Genomic DNA, 24,177 nt, shown 5'->3' on the forward strand with positions numbered 1-24,177 from the left:
TTTCTTTAAAAAAATCTCATTTTTATTCAATGATCTGTGTGCTCTTGGAGTGGTAAGTAGTTTAGCAACAACATTAACATGTCAACAAATCTGAGAGCTATAGCGTCCATACTTTACATACATGGATTATATCTATTGTGTAGAAATGTTCACTGTCTATTTCGTTATTAAACAGACTGCACACAAAGGACGGACGCAGCCGGCATCTAAATGGTACAACATTAGAAAGATGAGTTGCCTTCTCGCTATATGTGCTTTACTCAAACACCATTACATTCACCGGGTTCATGTAAAAAAGAAAAAAAGTAGTAAACAATTACAGTAAAATATACATTATATGTTTGTACAAAATGTATTACATCCTACATTCCATATCAATACTATGTGGTTATTAATACTACACTGAAAAAACTGAAAGGTTGACTTTAATTAAATGTATTATGTCAACAGATTTCACTTAACCGTATTAGGTTAGTTGAAAGCAATAATATTTTTTCTTTAACGTAATATTATTGCTCTCAACTGACCTTATACGGTTAAGTGAAATCTGTTGACATAATACATTTAATTAAAGTCAACATTTAACTGTTTCAGTATAGGGCAAAAAGTGCTTTTACAGTATCATTCGTTGTACAAAATATGTATATATTTACAGGTGACGTTTAGAGTGGGAAGTGGTTGCTGTGTGTTCAGGATTCAGTCTTCTTTTCTCACAGGTGAATGTACACATGAAACTAAGGTCCGTCAAAAGGTCAGGTGCTCTGGCTGCTTACACTCGTTTTTAGCACCCTCCCTTTTCCTCTCTCCTATTTCACATTCAGTCACATTCACTATCTCCCTGTATCTCAATGCTCCAATACTGAGGTATGTGGTTTGACTTCACAGGAAATGGTCTCACATTCTTCATATTTCTTGTCTGTCCACTCTAGACTACAGGCAGCAGGTGGCAGGGGTTGGTAGAGGTGAGGTTTAGCAGACAGTGTGGAGGGGCGACAACGGGCTGTCCAGGGTGTCAGTCGGAGACAGACATGAACTGGAGCTTTTAAACATGGACGAGATATGGAATGCCTGGAAAACACACAAGCACATGCAAAACTTTAGGATTTTAACAGACCCTGGTATATGGATATGCCCAAAAACTAGGTAAGGTGTACTCACCACCCAGTAAGCAGTCAGGGCGCCCTGTATGTAGCCTGTGAGCACGTCGGACGGGTGGTGCCTGAAGTCTGATATTCGGGTCAGACCTGTGTAGACCGCCAGCAGAACCAGGAAGAACTGCAGCGCCGGCCTCAGCAGCCGAGCACCGCGCCATGTCAACCTCGCCTGCAGGTAAAACTATGTGACAAAAACAAACAACATGTTACTTTTGTGTGTACGGTCGTCATCTGTTATCGTAAATAATAGATTTTCCATTGAAGTCTACCAGTCAGTTTTTTTTTTCATGAGATTTGGGGGAAGTAACATAGGGTGGGCGAATATGGAAGCATACAAGAGACAGAAGTATTTGAATTTTTTCAGACTCTGAATTTATAGCATTGAAAATAATTACTTTGAAAATCATGTAGGCCTATCTGAATTGTTTTGCTCCGAATTTACGTTTATGTGAAATAAAAATGTAACAATTCAAGTTAAAAAAATTGGAATAGTCAAATTCAGATCCCAAAAATTCGACGTCAAAAATGTCGGTGTTTAAAATTCGATGTCCAAAATTGCGATGCAACATCATCCGGGTTACTCAGACAGGATAAACAATCGAGCCCGAATGCAATCAAACCGACTTCTGGCCTATCAGAGCCAAGCAGTGAACTCCGGGACAGAGTGCGGTGAAGCCCAATGCTGCAAACTGTAGGCGATGGATGCAGATGGGAGCTGATGGTCTGAGTAACCCGGATGATGCTGCATCGCAATTTTGGATGTCAAATTTTATACACCGAAAATGTTGACGTCGAATTTTTTTTCACTTGAATTTTTGGGATCTGAATTTGAACATTCGAATTATTTAACTTGAATTTTTACATTTTTATTTGTCATTGGTAAATTCGGAGCAAAAAAAATCAGATACATGATTTTCAAAGTATTTATTTTCAATGCTATAAATTCGGTGTCTAATAAAATTCAAATACTTCTGTCTCTTGTTTGCTTCCATAGGCGTAGCGCTTTTTGACGTTTGGGGATCCTAAAATTGGACAGAGTTTTGTGTATGCAGAGCCTTTGGTAAACAGTGCAAACATCTTAATTTGCATGTGTTTTTTTAATCTGCATCCTTTTTTTAAACTGCAGTGCGTTTTCCCTAATGGAAATGTTTTGGCCCGTTGTAACAACTTTGCACCTGTCGGCCACCGTTAAAAGAGCATGGTTGATGGACGGCACCAATCTTATTTGTATATCCTATTAATGATGACAGTATGTATGCCAATGTTACTCATTTTGGATAATATTCGTATGTGCAGTATAATTCCATCAGTACAGACGAATGCCATACCCACCCCTCTCTGTGCATTGTGTTTGTGTTCATTAATAAGTATTTGATTGATATATAGGGGGATGGAGGAATGTAGCTTGAGTAAAACAACACAGTTGCCCTCTTTGTTATTTTGGTGATCCAACCATGACATGATATCTCTTTAAAAAAAAAAACACTAATGTATTTAAATAACATTATAGACAAGTTTCCCTATGGTAAAAGTAGAGATTAACAGTCTGGTTGGTGCAGTGGATGTGACTTGTTTTTCATCTTCCCTTTTACCCTTTTTAACCAGCAAGACCAGCCCCCCCACACTCACATTAATATGCTGTGTGCATACATGTACATGTGCAGACCCTTGCACAGGGACACACATAGGCTGCCATAAACACATATAAATGCGAGGGCTTGCACACACACACACTGACACAATAGAGGAGAGCAGTGAGGCGGTGAGGCGAGGTCACACTCCTCCCACAGCCGAACAAAGCTGTCTCTGTTAGTCCCATTTCTCCTTTCAGCCCTTTTATTTCTCCCTCTCCTCTTTCATTCCCTCGCTTTCTGCTGCTAACTGGACAGAAGATTGCTCGCTGTTTCATTCATTCTCACTCTGTATTTAATAGAGAGATGGTAATTGAAAATTGGAGAGACGGCAAATTGAATTTTTGCCAGTCTGTGGGTGTGTGTGTGTGTGCGTGTGTGTGTGTGTGTGTGTGTGTGTGTGTGTGTGTGTGTGTGTGTGTGTGTGTGTGTGTGTGTGTGTGTGTGTGTGTGTGTGTGTGGATGGATGGATGGATAGAAATACTCACTGCTAAATAGAGCATTGTGTACATCGCAAAGGAAGCGTGGCCAGAGAAGAAAGACTTCCTAAAAAAATAGAGAAGTTTTTAGAATAACAAAATAAAAGCATAAACCCACAGATCACATGTCCTTGAACATACAGCATGCACACACACACACACACACACACACACACACACACACACACACACACACACACACACACACACACACACACCACACACACACACACCCACACACACACACACACACACACACACAAACACACAAACACACACACCTGGCCTCCTCCTCCAACCGGTGGTCAGGCTGGCGGCAGTTCACTGTTGCAACGTAGGTTCCAGGTGTGCAGTTAAGCGATGCATAGGTGACACCGCACACAGACAGGAAATGCGGTCGCAGCCGCCCGATACTCAGCTTGGCCATGTTGGTCAGAGACTGTCCGACGAAGCAGCCAAACAGGAAGCCGCCCAGCTCCTTGTAGAGACAGGACACATACAGGTTCCTCACGAAGGCCTTGGAGCTGATGCCTCTGAAACGAACCCGGTAACACTCCCCGAGAGCGATCTGAAGGAGGACACATCGTCATATAACATTCTCTTCCTTGTGTCAAATCAATAATGGACTGTTAGTTATGACAGGGATGTTGAGTACTCACAGTGAGGCCGGTGATGATGATGCCACCGGCAATGAGTAATTCGTCAGGTATGGCCTCTCGATGCAGATAAGGATACGTGATGCTGGGGTCCCCGCACATGAAGCCCCTCCTGTAAGGACTCACTGCCTTCAGCTCACACGCAAAGAAAGGGATGGAAGCTGCACGGGAGGAAAGGGACATGATTTGTAATCACAACAATCCCCACTGGGAGTAGAGACATTCCTTTTTGTGATGGGAAAGTGGAGATGATGCGTGGGAGTAGAACGACTAGAAACTAGAGGATGAGAAAGAGCAATTTAAGAAGAACCCAAGTATGCACATCAGTTTTTCAAGATGTGCTATCCCCTAGAGTTCTATTTCTACTATATGCGTTTGAGCCATGCTAGCAGTGTGGCTCTGGGGATGGCGATGTTGTGATGTTGGTAGGTTGGTAGGTCAATTTGGTCCAGTCTGAAATATCTCAACTCCTTAGCCCTAAACTTAGATTTATTATCAAACACTTGCAAAACACACGTGAATAGCTCCCATCAGCCTTCAGCCATGGCTAAAGAACAAATAGTAGCATGCTATCACTCTTAAAATTAAGATGTACAAGAATGGACAATTACCTGCCTAAACATCAGCATGCACTGTCAATGTCAATGTCAATATACTGTTATTTGAGTTATGTTTAGCTTTACATCAGCTAGGCAAGAACTTAGTATAAAGAAACCACCTCAATATCACCTCAAACTAATGGGCAGCATGGTTTGAATCTGATCGAACAAAGATGCAAGTCGATAACAAACTAACAGGGAATAGGACATGGGAAGATGGAGGGAGGGGTCAAACGAGAAATAGTTTTGCAGGAAAATCAGGTGGGAACTCTTTTTCCTTGGAAAGCAGGCAGAGATTGACAGAGACCAGTCTTGAATTGGCATGTGAGTGTGTGTGTGTGTGGTGTGTGTGTGTTGTGTGTGTGTGTGTGTGTGTGTGTGTGTGTGTGTGTGTGTGTGTGTGTGTGTGTGTGTGTGTGTGTGTGTGTGTGTGTGTGTGGTGTGTGTGTGTGTGTGTGGTGTGTGTGTGTGTGTGTGCATTTCTGTTGATGAGAAGAGAAAGGGGCGTTGTTGTGACTTCAGTTCAACTCTTCCGTACAAAACAAAGCAAATGCTGCAGCAGATCAGAGCCAGAGCCAGCCTCACAACTGTCTCTGTCTGTCCTCCCGCTCTCTCTCCCTGTTTTGCATGCCTGCACACACACAGTGGACAGAGGGTTTGAGAGACAGAGAAAAGACGAGAATCCTTCTGCACAAGTTCAATCTGTTCGAATAATATTCAGACTATACCTCACCATCCAGCTTTCTCCAATTAGCCGACATTATATAACCTCCCCCTGTCACATATAGGGACCATGGGAGGGAGCAACAATTACAGTCATAGGCACACACACACACACACACACACACACAACACACACACACCCACACACACACACACACACACACACACACACACACACACACACACACACACACACACACACCATTTATTTATTTATAACAAATACAGATTCCCCCTGGCCCGGCTCTACCCTGAGAACTGAGGTTGTCATGGAAACTGCAGAATTCCCTGGGCAATGCACAAACCAGCTGGCACGGAGCGCACAAGAGCGCTGCACGAATGGAAATCAGAGAGCCAGCATGTAGTAGGAGAGAAAACTCGAAGAAACTGTCTTTCTTTTTGCTGCTCCTGTTCAGACCCTCATCCTCATCCTCATCCTGAATCTGACTGTCCTAGTTGACTAAATACAAAGCGATGGAAACAAAGTGGAACCCGAGCTCCCCTCATGGTTTAAGTTCACCTTCCACCGGAGCCACCCTGAATAAAGTACTAACAAACTTCAAGATAGTTCATTTAAAGTCTTCAAAGTTAAAAATATCCAACTGATGAACTCTTTCATTACTTTCATTAATTAATAAAAAGAAGGAAACAGTAAAAAGTCACACATTTCATAACACCCATGATCACAGATTGCTATGTCCAAACAAACACTTCACTCAAATATATTCACATGTATTAACACATGAGACATTAAACCAGCAAATAATCACTGCTGTAAGCCAGAGAACACTTGTCAGTTTTTCATAAAAAATACCAAAATTGTTCATTTATTTCTACCAATGACCTAATTGATTATTTAGCAATCAGTGCAAATGATCTGAAATAACTTATGCATGGATGCACAAAATAACAAAACACCTCACAGCAGGCAAGCAAAAGCCTAACAATACATGAACTTAACAAAGTTGTATCAGCACCTCAACATAAATGTTTGCTTACAAAAAGTTAATAGATAGGCTATGTACAATGGAACTTGACTTTTTTGATGATCTGAATGATGTTGCACAGTTTCTGTTATCAAGTTCACTCCCAGTTGTTGTACACTAAGAAAGTACACAGCAATGCATTCAAAAATGAAACAGCAGATCTAAAGTAAACGTTATGATGATATTTACCCAGGAAGAGGCAGAGGAGGTCTAACCCCACCAGAAGTTTTCTTTGGATAACGCCGGTCCAGTTATCTCTATGAGTCTCTTCCCACTGCCGTTCTCCATCCCCATCCCGGCCAGGCTGCTCTTGTTGTCGGTCAGTTTGAGATGGAGCTCCGCGCTGGAGACGTGCACAACTGCGCTCTGCGACCCAAATGTATCCAACATGACGTCTCAGCGTAAAACACTTGTTTGCATCAAAAGTGCAGGAGCGGCCTTGAACTACTCATGTGCAGAGCTGAGGAGAGAATGTAAGCAGGTCCACGAGTTAAACGGTATTTATGATGCTCCGTCAATGTAAATTCTCTTTTTTACGCATTTTTTTATTTCATCACAGAGTCTGCAGGGCTCGCCCCGACTCGCTGCAGAGCATCCGTCACCTGGAAGTTATGCAGCCGTGCGCGGAAAAACTCTGGTTGTGCAACAACCCGGGGACATATCTCTCTCTCTCTCTCTACTCTCTCTCTCTCTCTCTCTCTCTCTCTCTCTCTCTCTCTCTATCGCTCTCTCTCTCTCTCTCTCTCTCTCTCTCTCTCATAAATATGACTGTAATTATAGGGTATGACTACAGAGGAAGAGCATTACATGCATCAGGTGTGTGTCACTGTTGCAGTAGGTTTTTTTCCACGTCTATGATTCACCTTACAACTTTCCCAAGACTTTCATTCACACAAACCTGAGTTGACCTGGGGATGTAGCTTAAACTCTTTAATATATTTTAGCCAATCAATGATTGGACGGATGGCTAAATATTGCTATACTCTTTTGCTCAATCTGATATACAGTATATACATGATATATTTGTCTGCTTAGTGATATTTCCTTTCGTGTTACCTTTTAATGAGCACCATGGCATTTCACCAACAATTAGATACATTTTGAATACTTTAAACTGGCTGGCAAATTTGGTAAAAAGTAGGCTTAATGTGAATTGGGACATTTTCACAATTTTCTGTAAACAAGCAGTTTTAAGTGTTGAAAATCTATTGAAAAAAGTCACATTTGTCAAGTAGATTCTTCACAACCCAGCACCTCAAAAGTTTTTCCCATTAATGTTGTATAACTGCTTCAGAAAATGGTTAAGGGGTTAATTTGACATTTTGGATTATACAGGTTTATCATCTCTCTGGATGAGTATATATATGTATGTGAAAGTGCGTTCAAGTGACAAACTCCTTTTCTGAAAAGTAAATCAAACACTTGAGTCAAGTGTCTTAAATCTGCATTTGTGCTAAAGACCAGCAGGTGGAGACCTCACTTGCAAAAATATGTCCAACTGTCTAAAGGTCTATGAGGAAATGACCCCTTGATATATCAACTTAACATCTTCTTATTCGTTTTTTTTATAACAATCACCAGTTTGAGGACTTCTTATAAGCAGCATGTTGTTAGTTTTGTAAGTTATCTTCCCACCTAGAGTCAAAATGAAGATACAGTAGCTTTTGGCGTGGCTATATTGACAGGCAGCTATTACACTGTGCGGTCCGGTTTGGCTGTTTTCGTCTTAGAAACCTTTCACAGTGTCACAAACCAATGGGTGATTTAATTGTGAATGAATACGTCCAATTCTATATACATTCGATACGTAAAGCAGCTAAGCATCTAACAGCAACAAGAACCTCCAAAGCTGACAAGTCATCATGGTGTGTCTTGTTTTTTGTTCCAATTCTGTTCCAATGTTAACCGCCTTTGCTTTCTCACTCTCTCCGTCCCCACCGACTCATAAAGCTGGAAATGTCCTTGATCTCATATTCTCAAGGAACTGCGCTACTTCTAACCTCTCTGTAAACCCGCTCCACACATCCGATCACTTCTTCATTTCATTCTCTCTATCCCTTTCCAAACATAACAAACTAATCTCTTCCCATCCTACACTTGTCCGCCGTAACCTTCGCTCCCTCTCTCCCTCTACCTTTGCCTCGTCGGTGCTCTCAGCCCTCCCTTCCTCTGATTCGTTCCAACTACTGCCTCCAAACTCTGCTGCAGAAACTCTCCTCTCTACTCTCTCATCCACTCTGGACTCGCTCTGTCCTCTGACATCTCGGCAGGCTCGTCAGTCCCCTCCGGCTCCCTGGCTAAATGATGCACTGCGTGCTAATAGAACCGTCCTTAGGGCAGCAGAGCGGAAATGGTGGAAATCCAAACACCGTGACGACCTCCTAAACCTATCAAGCTCTCCTCTCCTCTTTCTCTGCTTCGATCTCTCAGGCAAAAAGCACTTTCTTTCAAGATAAGATCCAATCTTCCTATTCCAATCCTAAAAAACTATTTTCCATCTTCTCCACCCTCTTGGACCCTCCAAAAGCTCCTCCCCCCTCCTCACTTCTGTCAAGCGACTTTGTTACCCACTTTGAAAAAAAGGTTAATGATATTCGCTCTTCTTTTTCTGACTCACCTTTACTCACCGCTGGGTCACCAGACCTTCCTTCCACCAACACACTAACCTCCTTTTCCCCTCTCTCTCCAAGTGAGGTTCTTACCCTCATTACCTCTGCCCGCCCTACCACCTGTCCTCTGGACCCTATCCCTTCAAACCTCCTTCAGACTATCGCTCCTGATATTCTACCGTTTCTCACCCATTTCATCAACACTTCTCTAACTTCTGGTCACTTTCCAAACAGTCTCAAGGAGGCAAGAGTAAACCCTCTCCTAAAGAAACCCACTCTCAACCCGTCTGATGTTATAAACTACAGGCCTGTCTCTCTCCTCCCGTTCCTGTCTAAATCACTTGAACGCGCTGTCTTTAAACAACTCTCCTGTTATCTCAATCAGAACAACCTTCTGGATCCGCACCAGTCTGGTTTCAAGGCAGGTCACTCCACAGAAACTGCTCTCATTGCTGTCACGGAGGAACTGCACACTGCCAAAACTGCATCCCTCTCCTCTGTCATCATCCTGTTGGACCTGTCTGCTGCATTCGACACGGTGAATCATCAGATCCTCCTTCGCACTCTCCAAAAACTTGGAGTTTCTGGCTCTGCACTTTCCCTCCTCACCTCATACCTGAAAGACCGTACCTACAGGGTGACTTGGAGAGGGTCTGAGTCCGACCCTTGTCAATTAACTACGGGGGTCCCTCAGGGCTCTGTTCTTGGTCCCCTCCTCTTCTCCTTGTACACAAACTCGCTCGGATCAGTCATTAGCCCGCATGGTTTTTCTTACCACTGCTACACTGACGACACCCAATTAATTCTGTCCTTTCCCCGCTCAGAGACCCAGGTCGTCGCACGCATCTCTGCTTGTCTAGCTGACATCTCTCAGTGGATGTCTGCTCACCACCTCAAACTCAACCTGACAAGACTGAGCTGCTCTTCCTCCCGGGAAAAGATTGTCCAACTCTTGACCTGACAATCAACATCGGCAACCTCAGTTGTTTCCCCGACTCAGACTGCAAGGAAATCTGGGTGTGACCCTAGATAACAACCTGTCCTTCACTGCAAACATCGCTGCTACAACCCGCTGCTTGCAGATACACGCTTTACAACATCAGGAAGATACGTCCCCAGCTGACTCAGAAAGCGACTCAGGTTCTGGTCCAGGCTCTCGTCATCTCACGCCTAGACTACTGCAACTCCCTCCTGGCTGGTCTACCTGCATGTGCCATCGACCTCTGCAGCTCATCCAGAATGCAGCGGCTCGTCTGGTTTTCAACCTTCCTAAATTCATCCCACACCACTCCGCTCCTCCGCTCCCTTCACTGGCTTCCGGTAACTGCTAGAATCCACTTCAAGACACTGGTACTTGCTTACCGTGCTGCGAATGGATCTGGCCCTTCCTACATCCAGGACATGGTAAACCGTACACCCCAGCGCGTGCACTACGCTCTGCATCAGCCAAACGACTCGTTGCGCCCTCGCTGCGAGGGGGACCCAAGTTCCCATCGGCGAAAACACGTGGGTTTGCTATCCTGGCTCCAAGATGGTGGAATGAGCTCCCCATTGACATCAGGACGGCAGATAGCTTGCACATCTTCCGGCGCAAACTGAAAACTCATCTCTTTCGACTCCACTTCGAGCGTTTAGAACGATATTAACGAAGCACTTTTATACCAATAAAGGACTGGATTACCTAAAGCCAGTTGAGTAGCACTTGAAATGTTTGGCTCTATGAAACCTGATATACTTATATGATTCTGTTTTCTTCAAGGTTGTGTCTTCCTGGTCGAATGTACTTATTGTAAGTCGCTTTGGACAAAGCGTCAGCTAAATGCAATGTAATGTAATGTAATTCTAAACAATAACAATAATTGTAGAGTAAAATATGTGGGTTTTTCTTTTACTTTGGTTAAGCTATGGGTTAAGTAACTTCCAAAAGTTCTTACTGCTTTATTTACAACTTCACAAAAATGTAAATTAATGAAACTATAGTTAATGAATGAAACAAACCACCAAAAGGTTTTGAAATATGCTTTTTATAGCACATTTACACTAAGGGTTATATGTACAGGTTATATTATATTTAGCAAAACGTTTCCTAAAGACACATTAGAAAGTACTAAGTGCCAATTTACCACAACAAAAGGTGTCATACAGTATCCAGTAACCAGAGCAATTCAAGGCAAGGCAAGTTTTATTTATTAGCACCTTTCAACACAAGGCAATTGAAAGTGCTTTACAAACTGAAAGACATTAAGAAAATGGCATTAAAAACAGTCATTAAAAATTAAAGATAATAAAATAAACATTAAAAGAAAAATTACATGAATAAAAGTTACAGTTAAGATATGAATAGTTCAATCAAAAGCAGCGGCAAAAGAAAAGTCTTCAGCCTGGATTTAAAAGTAGTCAGAGTTGCAGCGGACCAGGAAGCAGAGCAGGAAGGAAAAAAACAGAGGACAGTAAACATTGCAGCCCAGTTCTGATTTATTATCACTGTATCGCCACCTGCTGACCTACAGTAGCTCTCAGCTAAGATAAACTTAGAGTCTCCCTCAACGATGGGGGAAATGAGACACAATAGTTTAATCACAGTCAAAGATACATTATCGTCATATTTGTATCAGTTCTCTAATATACCGAAGTAGTGTAGCGTAATAAATAGTGTATGGAAAGTATTTGTATTTGTACTCTGCTGAAGGGGCAAGAAAAGGCACTGCCAGGGGAGGTTTCATTTGTCTCTTCTGCTGAAGGTCAGCAATGTTTTGTTCAGTTTCCATTCATAGAAGAAAATAAAAAGAAGCATGAGAAAGGAAAAGAGAGAGCGAGTTTCTGTGCTTTTTTATTTGTGAACTGAAAACTGAGGCAGGGTTTCCCTAAAGCCTTGCGTAATCCTGACCACAGAAAACTCCAGCTGTGGATATAAAAACTGCGTTTGTGAGCATGTGTGTGTGCAAGTTCATTGATTCATATTTACAATAGTCTAACGAATTTCCTTTGGAGATTTCTTTCTCATGTATTTTTTAAATATCAGTAAGGACATTAATGAAATGTTGAAATAACTCCACATGACACATTACAGCAGCTGTCTGAGTAATGCTGTCGTCACTTCCTGAAAAGTAGAAAAGGAGATGCCTGGGTGATCTCTTGATTCCTTTCACTAACAGGTTGGTTAACTACATCATCAGTCCTAAACATGTCAAACAAATCAATCAATCAAACTTTATTTATAAAGCACTTTTCATACACAAAGGTATGAAAGGAGAAGTGCTTTATCACCAGATCCATAGAAAGATCTACTGTGCTCAATATAAAAATAAACTAAATGCCAACGGAACACATAACACATGACTGAAAAATACAAGACTAAAACCTGCCCTAACCTTGCTTTCTTACAGTGCAGACCGCTTTTCTGCTTGCTCTTGCCTTCTGCTTACTTTTTTATGCTCTTTTTCTATTTTTCTTTTCTGAAAACTTCGAGCAGCGGCTCCTGGACATTAACCTATCACTGGGACAGTTATTTTTCGTAAATAGACGGAGGGTTTCACCCATATTTCAATATTTTTACGATGACCTCAGTCTTACAGTAGCGTGGCCTAGCAACAGCTAAAGCCTGGTACTGCATGCTATTTAGCTTAAGCTAGTTAGCAGCAAAATGTCTCCGTTCTCTACAGATGACTTCCACAAACGTCTACAGAAGATGGCCGTGTTGGAAATGAAAATGCAACGGTTTGGAAGTTAACGTGGAAGTGAATGGACTAGGTTGGAATGACACCACTTTACCAGTGTTGCAAAAAATAATGGACAAAGGCATGCTAACTCAAAGCTAGTTAGCAAGCTACAAGGATTCCAAGGAACAGGAGGGCTGTGTACCGGGTTAATAAATCTAGAAGTGGTAGTCCTCCCTCGAACTCTCTGGGTGCAAGGCCGAAGAGTAAATCATTTCCATGGGATTTGGGAGGACGAACAACAGGCAGAGCCCAGCGCTCTGAAATCTGTGATGCGACCGGCTGGCCTGCATTGTTATCACCAGGAAGAGCGCCTCTTCAACCCCTGTTCCTACTAGGGAAACAGCCGTGGACAGCTGCTACCGCCAGTCAGAAGAGGAGTGGAGAGATTCAGCAGATTGTTTGCACTGAACACCTGGCTTTCAACTGTCTGTATTGACCCATTCTGTCAATTTTATTGACAACTTTAACTTTTTCTGGGACCCCGCAGACATTTTTATAAGGCAAATGGAGTTTGTCTGAACAAATCAGGAGTGAAATTTGTTTTATCTCGTATAATATATATATAATATATTATAACGTATTCAACTGCCTACTCATCAATCTGTTCCCTTGCCAAGGACAAGCAACAAGAGGAATCAAAACAAGAGAAAGACACAACACATCGCTCAGAAAACCTTGAAAAGCTATCACTGCACCCGCCTGAGGAATGTCTTGATTATGGGAGACAAAGGAGGAGTCTCCATCGCCCCTTCACCCCCCCCTATCACCTCTGAGGATACTCTTCCTTCACCCCACAGCTCTCTCTACTCTCCGTTCACCCTTTCACTCTCGCCCACCCTCCTGGAGATCGCTGAACACACAAAGGAGATACAGAGAGTTGGCACCGATTCCTTCCGGAAGTTCAAAGACCAAACTAAGGCGATACGCAGGGTTGGCAGCATGTCCTTTACCCCCGCTCCTCAACAACGCCCACCAAAATCACTGCAGAGACACACACCATCTCCCCCGTCTCCATCACCGTGCCTACGTCAACCACCTCCCCTCCCTTCAAGAAAGCATCTGCAGTCTCCGAAGCCTGATAAGCATGTGTGTGTACAAAACGCAACAAACTCTTACTGATATGTGCTGGGTCCAGGCTCAAGGGCGTATGGCACTCTCAACTCTTTCCAGGACATGCCGGGGCCCTGCCTGCCTGTAGCTTTGCCGATATCTGTGTTGATAGGTAATAGATTAATAGATATTAGTAGGTGGCGAAAAACAAATCTCCAGGTTCACTTTTAAATCTATAAAGAGAGACTTGGCCTTTATAATTTGGAATTGAAAAACGCACGACAGTCTTTCTTCTCTGACATCATTATCAAAAACAAAAACAATGCACGTGCCTTGTTTGCTACCGTCGACAGACTAACTAACCCCCCAGTGTCAGTAGCCTCTGAATTTCTATCCACCAGGGCATGCAATGATTTTGCCTCCTTTTTCACTGACAAAATTCAGAAAATCAGACAAGCAGTCAGTGCCTCTGCATCAGGAACAGTAAATGTGTTGTCCCTATGTCCACCTAATATCAATTCAAACACCATGACACAATTCCATCAGATTAATGATAAAAACCTAGAGGACATTATTCAACTTCTGAAATCCTCCTCCTGCTGCCTTGATATTATTCCAACAGGATTTTTTTCAAAGATGTTTTGCCTTGCATGGCCTCAGATCTACTTCATATAGTAAACAAATCTCTTCACTCAGGTATTTTTCCACAGGCCCTGAAAACTGCAGTCATTAAACCGCCTCTTAAAAATAATAATCTAGATGCTTCAGTAATGAACAATTTACAGGCCCATATCAAACCTGCCATTTCTAGGTAAAATCATTGAAAAGTTGTTTTTCAACAGTTGAGTAATTTCTTGCATTTACATTATTACATTACATTGCATTTAGCTGACGCTTTTATCCAAAGCGACTTCACAATAAGTACATTTCGACCAGGAAGACACAACCTTGAAGAAAAACAGAATCATATAAGTACATCAGGTTTCATAGAGCCAAACATTTCAAGTGCTACTCAACTGGCCTTTAGGTAAGCCAGTCCTTTATTAGTATAAAAGTGCTTCGTTAATAGTTCTAACGCTCGAAGTGGAGTCGAAAGAGATGAGTTTTCAGTTTGCGCCGGAAGATGTGCAAGCTATCTGCCGTCCTGATGTCAATGGGGAGCTCATTCCACCATCTTGGAGCCAGGACAGCAAACCCACGTGTTTTCGCCGATGGGAACTTGGGTCCCCCTCGCAGCGAGGGCGCAACGAGTCGTTTGGCTGATGCAGAGCGTAGTGCACGCGCTGGGGTGTACGGTTTAACCATGTCCTGGATGTAGGAAGGGCCAGATCCATTCGCAAGCATGGTAAGCAAGTACCAGTGTCTTGAAGTGGATTCTAGCAGTTACCGGAGCCAGTGAAGGGAGCGGAGGAGCGGAGTGGTGTGGGAGAATTTAGGAAGGTTGAAGACCAGACGAGCCGCTGCATTCTGGGTGAGCTGCAGAGGTCGGATGGCACATGCAGGTAGACCAGCCAGAAGGGAGTTGCAGTAGTCTAGGCGTGACATGACGAGAGCCTGGACCAGAACCTGAGTCGCTTTCTGAGTCAGCTGGGGACGTATCTTCCTGATGTTGTAAAGCGTGTATCTGCAGCAGCGGGTTGTAGCAGCGATTGTTTGCAGTGAAGGACAGGTTGTTTATCTAGGGTCACACCCAGATTCCTTGCAGTCTGAGTCGGGGAGGAACAACTGAGGTGCCGATGTTGATTGTTAGGTCAAGAGTGGGACAATCTTTTCCCGGGAGGAAGAGCAGCTCAGTCTTGTCAAGGTTGAGCTTGAGGTGGTGAGCAGACATCCACTGAGAGATGTCAGCTAGACAAGCAGAGATGCGTGCAACGACCTGGGTCTCTGAGCGGGGAAAGGACAGAATTAATTGGGTGTCGTCAGCGTAGCAGTGGTAAGAAAAACCATGCGGGCTAATGACTGATCCGAGCGAGTTTGTGTACAGGAGAGAGAGGAGGGGACCAAGAACAGAGCCCTGAGGGACCCCCGTAGTTAATTGACAAGGGTCGGACTCAGACCCTCTCCAAGTCACCCTGTAGGTACGGTCTTTCAGGTATGAGGTGAGGAGGGAAAGTGCAGAGCCTGAAACTCCAAGTTTTTGGAGAGTGCGAAGGAGGATCTGATGATTCACCGTGTCGAATGCAGCAGACAGGTCCAAAAGGATGATGACAGAGGAGAGGGATGCAGTTTTGGCAGTGTGCAGTTCCTCCGTGACAGCAATGAGAGCAGTTTTCTGTGGAGTGACCTGCCTTGAAACCAGACTGGTGCGGATCCAGAAGGTTGTTCTGATTGAGATAACAGGAGAGTTGTTTAAAGACAGAGCGTTCAAGTGATTTAGACAGGAACGGGAGGAGAGAGACAGGCCTGTAGTTTATAACATCAGACGGGTTGAGAGTGGGTTTCTTTAGGAGAGGGTTTTACTCTTGCCTCCTTGAGACTGTTTGGAAAGTGACCAGAAGTTAGAGAAGTGTTGATGAAATGGGTGAGAAACGGTAGAATATCAGGAGGGATAGTTTGAAGGAGGTTTGAAGGGATAGGGTCCAGGGGACAGGTGGTAGGGCGGGCAGAGGTAATGAGGGTAGAACCTCACTTGGAGAGAAAGGGGAAAAGGAGGTAAGTGTGTTGGTGGCTTTAAATAGCTGTTTGGATGTGTTCCAGTCAGGATTTCGTCCAAACCACAGCACTGAGACTGCTCTTGTAAAGGTCTTCAATGACATCCACTTAAACACAGACAATGGCAGAACTTCAGTGTTAGTATTATTAGATCTCAGTGCTGCGTTTGACACTGTTGACCACAACATATTACTCGACCGACTAGAAAACTGGGTGGGACTTTCGAAAACAGTTCTAAATTGGTTTGAATCCTACTTAAAGGACAGAAACAACTTTGTTTCTATAGGTAAATACACATCTGAGTTGACAAATATGACATGTGGGGTTCCTCAAGGCTCCATCTTGGGGCCTCTTCTCTTTAACATCTACATGCTACCACTGGCTCAAATAATGAAAAACAACCAAATAAGTTACCATAGCTATGCGGATGACACACAAATGTACGTAACAATTTCACCAGGAGACTATGCTCCAATTCAAACACTGAGTAAGTGCATTGAACAAATCAATGACTGGATGTGTCAGAACTTTCTCCAATTAAACAAAGATAAAACTGAGGTAATGGTTTTTGGAGCCAAGGCAGAACGTATAAAAGTTAGCGCTGAGCTTCAGTCTGCAATGTTCAAAACAACAGATAAAGCCAGAAATCTAGGTGTAGTCATGGACTCTGTCCTGAGTTTCAACAGTCACATTAAAACAGTTACTAAATCAGCCTACTATCACCTAAAGAACATATCTAGGATTAAAAGACTAATGTCACAGCAGGATTTGGAAAAACTTGTCCATGCTTTTATCTTCAGTAGACTGGACTACTGCAATGGTGTCTTCACAGGTCTCACTAAAAAATCTATTAGAAAGCTGCAGCTGATTCAGAACGCCGCTACTCGAGTCCTCTCACTGACACTAAGAAGGTGGATCACATCACTCCTGTTCTGAAGTCTTTACACTGGCTTCCTGTGTGTCAAAGAATAGATTTCAAAATACTGCTGCTGGTTTATAAAGCACTGAATGGTTTAGGCCCAAAATACATTCTGACCTCCTGCTAAATTATGAACCATCCAGATCTCTCAGGTCTTCAGGGACTGGTCAGCTTTCTGTCCCCAGAGTCAGAACTAAACATGGAAAAGCAGCATTCAGTTATTATGCTCCAAATATCTGGAACAAACTCCCTGAAAAACTGCAGGTCCGCTGCAACTCTGACTACTTTTAAATCCAGACTAAAGACTTTTCTTTTTGCCGCTGCTTTTAATTGAACTATTCACATCTTAAACTGCACTGTAACTTTTATCCATGTATTTTTTCTTTTAATGTTTCTTTTATTATCTTTTCTTTTTAATGACTGATTTTAAATGCCATTTTCTTAATGTCTTTCGTTTTTTGTAAAGCACTTTGAATTGCCTTGTGTTGAAAGGTGCTATATAAATAAACTTGCCTTGCCTAAAAAGATGTCAATTAAAAGCCAAACTAAAAGGTGGATAGACACACATGAAGAAAACATCATACATTCGGTTTGTTTGTGTAATTCCAGGTTCAATTACATTTTTAAAATAATAATTAGGACCAATGGAAAGACCGGCAAGTTAAAACCACACACACACACACACCACACACACACACAACACACACACACACAACACACACACACACACACACACACATACACACACACACACACACACACACACACACACACACACAGTTAATCGAGCAACAAGTGAATGCATTTCCTCACAATCAGATGAGATAATGGTCAAGATTACACTTTTGTAAACAAACCTGGAAACTTTTGAGGAATGTATGTGTGTGTGTGTGTGTGTGTGTGTGTGTGTGTGTGTGTGTGTGTGTGTGTGTGTGTGTGGTGTGTGTGTGTGTGGTGTGTGTGTGTGTGTGTGTGTGTGTGTGTGGTTATTACTGCTTATGTTTAAACAAGTGTTTCAGTTTCACAAGGGAACAGAAGACCTTCTGCACTAATGTCATACTTGAACTGCTAAATGCTACATTTCTCTGTTTCACTGTGTCATGCTAACTTCCCCATTTTTGTCCCTCACTCCCACACAGAAACAGTCCCCACATTTGTTCCCATCTTTCCCACTGACTTTTCTCGCTTGTCATTCTTCGTGAAATGTTCAATACTGGAGCACTTTTTTTTTGTTGCAAATCCTAAAGTTAGATTATGCTATTCTTTATAAAACACGGCATTTGATTGAGGAAGTCAAATGTATGTGTATTGCATCATGAACAATGTTTTAGTTGGCTTTACAGACCCGCAACAACAAAGCTGCCTGACCAACTTCCCCTTTAGGGCTGCAAGAAGGGAACATATGGAAAAAATCCCCAGAAGAAGACCCCCCCTATAATAAGGTATAAGAAAATAACAAGGGAGCAGAATGATTGAGAGTATAATTTATAATTTTGTTTTTTGGTTTAAAATGTATCTAGGGAGGAACATTCATTTCCTGCCGGGATACAGGGAAAAATTCAAAGACAATAAAATACTGTCTATATGTTACTAGGGAGAATTTGAAGAGCCCGTGATTAAACCACAGACAAGAATATTGCAATCACTGCATGTTGCTCAGCAAGCCTTGGTTTAAAAAATAATCTTATTGCAACAATTATGTTAACTCGTCACCGGCTTGAGCCTCAATTTCCAATCTTTATTCCAGACTCAATATCACATACAAAAAGACAAAACACACATCAATAAATAAGATAAAAAGCTAAACACAAAACAGATAAAAACAAACAGATAAAATCAGTCCAATCAGTCCAATCACAGCGAGCCACACATGCTCACTGTCTGTAGAGGCTATTGCGCCAATGTCTCCAAATCATGGAAGAGAACTGGGTAGAACTCTTTACAGGGTTAATTAAAATCGAGATAACATGATTGTCCGAGTCTTCTAGGCGACACATGAATTTGTACATTAACTTTCTTAAAAGGGCGTGACAAGTAGGCACCCCCAAGTTAACAAACAGCTGGCTGGCACTGTGCCATCTTGGTACCCTCAGCAGCAACCGTAAAGCATCATTGTATGCAACTTTTAGTTTTTGCTTGCTTCTAGCCTTGTAGTTACTCCACAGGTGAGCCGTGTACAATGGTGCACAGAAAGCTTTAAAAAGTGATACCTTGACATCTACAGAGCACTTGTGAAACTTCCGCATTAATATGTTTGCCTGGGCATGTTTGCAGCGTTGTCTATGGATGTCTTTGTCATCTGTGAGATCATCAGAAATATAATGACCAAGGTACTTAATCTCACTGCACACAAGAAGAATGTTGCTACTGAGAATAAAATTAGGAAATACAGCCTTTTTATCCTCTTTACTTCGCACAATCATGATGCTACTCTTCTTGGCGTTATACTTAATATTAAAATCAATGCCATACTGGGAACAAGTCCTCAGAAGCTGTTGTAAACCAGCACTAACAGGATACACGTATTAATAATCCTTGCAAGAAGTGAAGTAGTCATTGTGGGGTATTTCTATATTACTTTGTAAGAGTAAACCCCATCTCGGTTCAAATATACCAGAACCCAGTGAACAAAGATAACAGTACTCATGTTTCCAGTTTACTTGCTGCAAGGAGAATCAGCGAGTGACATGTCATGTCAACTCCATAACCAACTCTCAGCTAGGAGAATCGGCGAGTGACATATGCCATGTCCACTCCTTAACCAACTCTCAGCTAGGAGAGCCAACTCTCCCCTAGGAGAACCAACTCTCAGCTAGGAGAGCCAACTCTCTAACCGACTCCCACTCGCCTCCTCTCAGTGCAGTCCTTTTATTTCAACAATACAGTAACATGAGACAATCATGTGGTCTTGACCAACGCCTTATTTGTTCGTGTGGATCTTGTGTCTCTCAGTCATGTGAATCTGTGTGTGTGTGTATGTGTGTCATTTTAAACAGACTATGCTTTGTTCCTCCATCAACACATTTTGTAACACAGCAAATGAGAATACATTATGAAAACACAGTTTATGAAAACACATTTTTATCCTTCAATAAACTCTAACATTCCCTCCTGTTTTTCATAATTACTAGCTGGTTACAGTGTCTTTATAGTCATTAGCGTCAGACCCAGCAGGGTCACTACACACAACACCTTTCCCAACAAAGTCTAGTTGTGATAGTGGTTCTGTTGTTTTCTTCACCGGGGTTGAGACCAGTATTTCCTAATGAAACACCGCCCTTTGTAGCCGGACTTCCACCACTTATCCGTCGTTAAGTTGGAGAGGTATTATCTTTTTGCAGTGGCTCTGATGTATCCACGTAGTTCTTTCGGCGATTTTTAGTGCAGTCGGTGTTGTCAGCAGTACCGTGTAGGGACCGTCCCACCGTGGACAGTGCCAATGCTTCCTCTTAATCACCTTCACGAGGACCTGGTCACCAGTCTGCACTCGAGTGTCCTGCAAGGGAGTAGAAATGTCTGGCAGGTTATTTGTTCGAGCTATCTCATTACTTCTGAAGAGTCTGCTCATCCATTCAGCTAATGTAGTCTCTGCCTCAGCATCATCCTCCTCCCTCACCTCGTCTGTGATTGGTAATCTGAATTGCCTTCCTGTTATGATCTCAAAGGGAGACAACCCTTTTGCCGTGGGTGTGATTCTCATGCATGTTTCTACTTTCCTCTCTGTGGTCGCTCATTGCCTTGAGTATTGTGTCTGCAACATACTACACAGGCTCTACAAAAGTTTTTAGAAAATGTAATGTAGTTGTATGTATGGAAGTGTTCATTTATATTTATTATTGCCACACCATCCCCTCCTGTTGAGACATGGCACTGCCCATGACTCAAATAAGCTGTTGTTTAATAGAGACAGGGAGTACTATCTTGTTGTTTATTCTGAATACTTCAGAAAGGTCAATGTGATGTGTGTGGACGTCCTCTTCTTCCTTTTCTACGTCTAGTCAGTTGTCATAACTATGTAGGTTATGTGAAGGGGGGGGGGGGGGGGGGGGCATGTCTTTCGTCTTTGTACTGTCCCTTTTGTCCCCCTTCTTTGTTCTGTGGTATCTGTTCCTCACAGTCTCTCTCTGTCTCTCTGTCTCTCTCTCTCTGTCTGTCTCTGTCTGTCTGTCTCTCTCTGTCTGTCTCTCACTCTCTCTCTGTCTCTCCATCTCTCTCTGTCCCTCTCTGTCTGTCTCTCTCTCTCTCTGTCTCTCTGTCTCTCTGTCTCTCTCTCTCTCTGTCTCTCTCTCTCTCTGTCTCTCTGTCTCTCTCTGTCCCTCTCTGTCTGTCTCACTCTCTCTCTGTCTCTCCATCTCTCTCTGTCCCTCTCTGTCTGTCTCTCTCTCCTCTCTCTCTGTCTCTCTCTCTCTCTCTCTGTCTCTCTGTCTCTCTCTCTGTCTCTCCTCTGTCTCTCTGTCTCTCTCTCTCTCTCTCTCTCTCTCTCTGTGCCCTGCAGCTGCTCCTGCACAAGCTTCTCTCATCAATCACCTCTCTGTGTTTAGCCAACAGTGTGCTTTTAGCCTCGTGCAGCACCTCTGTCATGTTTAAACATGAACAGATCCCTCCTGCTAAAATTCACAATGCAATGCAATAGTAACAATCAGTTCTCAAAACTTCTCATGAAAACCACAATGTGACGTAACTGCATCCCACAAAAACTATGCTAAAAACGACAAATTATAGTTTCTTATTTATTTAGATATCTACGACACATTGATCTATTAATTTGCAATGTTATTCACTCCAACTTCAGACCAGTCGTTGATTATTCACTCCTTGTTTTAAATTCAACGCTCAGCAGCCATTTTGTAGGCCTTTTGAGAAGAAGCACAAGCAGTCATACTGCTGCTTCAGCAATTAGAGGAAAGCTGTGAAGAAAAAAGGGGGGCTTTCTTTTTATTCTTTGTTCCTGCGCTTTGTGTTCTTCCACTATTGCTCTCAATTTGTCGCTTAATTCTCTTACTGCTTGGTGTTCCTACTGGACAACGTGCCGGTCAGAACCTAATTCCTAATTCACCACTAGTGTACTTCAACAGACCAGAGTTTTTGTTATCACCGTTAGGTTTCCACTCTGTGCGCTGATTCCACTTGGTGACACTTTTACACACTGCTTTCACTCAATCACTCATAAGTGTACCCAAAGGCACGTCGATCCTCCTCCTAGGCGGAGTAGCCTTTCTCTATCAACGTTTTATCAACCTCCTTAACGGCGGAGAAACCTTTCTCAATCAACGTTTTATCAACCTCCTTAACGGCGGAGAAACCTTTCTCAATCAACGTTTTATCAACCTCCTTAACGGCGGAGAAACCTTTCTCAATCAACGTTTTATCAACCTCCTTAACGGCGGAGAAACCTTTCTCATAAGTGTACCCAAAGACACGTCAATCCTCCTTAAATGGCGGAGAAGCCTTTCTCTACCTCCTTAAATGGTGGAGAAACCATGTATATCAACTTTTATCTTACCCGTTGGTCACTGGTCCGGTTGGATTCCGTCAATCGTGCCGAGGATGAGGGAGGTTGGACATATAAGCACCGGCCCGGCCACGAATTCTGCGTCCCGGGTCTTTCTCGGGGTCGGCTGATGATCCCGGCTGGCGACTGACTTGCGGCGTGTCTTTTCCCTCCTCCTTCCCGTCACGATGTATTGGAATCCGGCTCGAAGGACCAATTAATGTGTGGTATTTCTATATTACTTTGTAAGGGTAAACCCCAGCTCGGTTCAATAATACCAGAATCCAGTGAACAAAGATAACAGGACTCATGTTTCCAGTTTACTTGCTGCAAGGAGAATCAGCGAGTGACATGTCATGTCAACTCCATAACCAACTCTCAGCTAGGAGAATCGGCGAGTGACATATGCCATGTCCACTCCTTAACCAACTCTCAGCTAGGAGAGCCAACTCTCCCCTAGGAGAACCAACTCTCAGCTAGGAGAGCCAACTCTCTAACCGACTCCCACTCGCCTCCTCTCAGTGCAGTCCTTTTATTTCAACAATACAGTAACATGAGACAATCATGTGGTCTTGACCAACGCCTTATTTGTTCGTGTGGATCTTGTGTCTCTCAGTCATGTGAATCTGTGTGTGTGTGTATGTGTGTCATTTTAAACAGACTATGCTTTGTTCCTCCATCAACACATTTTGTAACACAGCAAATGAGAATACATTATGAAAACACAGTTTATGAAAACACATTTTTATCCTTCAATAAACTCTAACAGTCATCACATACAGAGCATAGTACAACTACTGTAGTTCCCGAACAGTGTCCTTCACATGCTTACTCCTGTGGGTAATGTCCACAGTAATGACTCTTACATGTCTAATATGTGTAATGTGTAATTGTAAAGCGCTTTGAGCACCTGTAAAAGCGCTCTAATACAAAATGTAATGCATTATTATGATTATTATTATTATACACGTGAGAGAGTGTTACACAGTCACAAGATGCAGGAATACCAGTTCAAAGCAGTACACAATGTTGTGTTTAGATTAACTAAGGCCCACGTCAGAAATGATCATGCTTGTCATATGTCTATATCCATAGAGGCTGAATACATCGTCACATACACAGCTACAGTTGGGCCTTTGTTATCATGTTCTTCTCTGATATTGGAAGATTACATTCAGTATTTTCCCAACAAATATACTACACAAAATTGGCAAAGGCAGCTGTTTTAGTGTGGTCAGCCTAAACATATCTCTGAACCGGTTATTGTCACTTCCCGTCCTATGTTTGTCTTTATATAACGTGCACTTCCCTTTCTGGAACATTCCCTTCAACATTTCTCTCCTAGCAAACTGTGCAGATCTGATCAGCTGATCATGCTTACATCAGGAAGAAGCATTTGAGTGTGATTTCCATAAATGCAAGTGTAAACTCTCCTGTAGGATTACAGGATCACCGCTTGATGACGAGGGAAAGCCCTCACATGTAACACCCTGACACTGGAGATTATTT

General features: G+C 42.8%; 1 pseudogene; it reads right to left on the minus strand.

The window, feature by feature from the left end:
* On the minus strand, positions 1-6,846 carry LOC117561718 (annotated as a pseudogene).
* Between the last annotated feature and the right edge of the window lie 17,331 nt (positions 6,847-24,177).

Source organism: Gymnodraco acuticeps, unplaced genomic scaffold (genome assembly GCF_902827175.1).
Source record: "Gymnodraco acuticeps unplaced genomic scaffold, fGymAcu1.1, whole genome shotgun sequence".
Classification (NCBI taxonomy): Eukaryota; Metazoa; Chordata; class Actinopteri; order Perciformes; family Bathydraconidae; genus Gymnodraco; species Gymnodraco acuticeps.